Source organism: Limulus polyphemus, unplaced genomic scaffold (assembly GCF_000517525.1).
Source record: "Limulus polyphemus unplaced genomic scaffold, Limulus_polyphemus-2.1.2 Scaffold4955, whole genome shotgun sequence".
Taxonomy (NCBI): domain Eukaryota; kingdom Metazoa; phylum Arthropoda; class Merostomata; order Xiphosura; family Limulidae; genus Limulus; species Limulus polyphemus.
The window spans coordinates 37,161-37,525 of record NW_013670565.1 but is presented as its reverse complement, the minus strand read 5'-3'; positions in this window follow the sequence as shown (position 1 = coordinate 37,525).

The window sequence follows — 365 nt, the reverse complement described above, 5'->3', positions numbered from 1 at the left end:
AATACTGTATTATTCGCGATGCTCCCCGATCTTTCTAGAACTCATTACGTGTTACCAGCGTAACGTGACTTCCGCTGTCGTAACAATATAATATGTGACTAGACAGAGAACTTAGGCTTAGCGTTTTTTTGTGGCAAATTCACGTTTTTATCTAGCATTGAATTTCTTTTTTTTTTTCAAGGTCTCAGCTAAAAGTCGTCAACAAAATGTCTGCATAACAAACGAGTTTGACATCATTAAAGCCAAAGATCCACTCGCTAACAGTCAATCGCGTTTAGCCCCCCCCCCCCCCAGTGGCACAGCGGTATGTCTGCGGACTTACCACGCTAAAATCCGGGGTTCGATACCCGTGGTGGGCAGAGCAC